Below are 915 nucleotides of genomic sequence, written 5' to 3' on the forward strand. Positions count from 1 at the left end.
CCACCCCATGGCCACACGGAGCTGTGTGAGGGACAGCAGCATTGGCACCACCGCACAAAACCGTGCACAACGGAGGTTTATTTGGAACGGTTTCCCAATAAATTATGTCATTTAAAAATTTTAAAGAAAACAAACAAACAAAAAAAAGCAACAAGGCTGGGAGCCCCCGGCTGCTCCACCAGGGCACGGGGCCCATGGAGCACACAGACACCCGGGGCCAGGAACCGGTGGGGGCCCTGTGACAGCAGCACCCCCTAAAATCTGTCTGTGCCCCCCTCAGCTGAGGCCTTGCAGCCCCCGGCAGCCAGAGCTGTTTAGTGTTTCAGTGGGATGGGCTCCCTCTTGCCCCCATGCATCGCCATCCCAGGGGGTCCCCTCCCCAGCTATGGGAACCCATCCATGGTCCCCAGCTGCTCCTTGGGGCCTTGTGGTGGATTTCTGGCTCCTCTTTCCCCACTCACCTTCTCCCCCAGCCCAAACCCCCTGGTAGGGCCTTGGGGACCAAGGGAAGGACGGGGTCCAACGCCACCTCGGTCACCCAGCCCCCGTCAGAGCCCTGGGAGGGACAGGAGCTGCGTCCTGCTCGGTGCCACACACAGGGACAGCTCCTCCCTGTGCCCCCCCAAGGTATCCACCTTCCCCTAGGTCCCAAAAGGAAGTTGGGGCACAGGGGACAGAGGCTGGGAGGGACCGGTGTGATGGAGCCCTGCACCCCAGCAGGGAGGGGAGAGGACATGGCCCTACCCAAATGTCCAGGAAACCTTCCCGGGACAGCCACGGTCATAGCACAGTGATGGGGCATGGGGGCCACAGCCCCACGCCAGGCTGGGGTCTCGCCCACCAGTACAGCCAGTACGTACCAGTACAGTCAGTGCACACCAGCAGCCATCCCCTGGGGACACGGCCATGCCACAG

This window comes from Mesitornis unicolor, unplaced genomic scaffold (genome assembly GCF_000695765.1).
Source record: "Mesitornis unicolor isolate BGI_N332 unplaced genomic scaffold, ASM69576v1 scaffold2127, whole genome shotgun sequence".
Lineage (NCBI taxonomy): Eukaryota > Metazoa > Chordata > Aves > Mesitornithiformes > Mesitornithidae > Mesitornis > Mesitornis unicolor.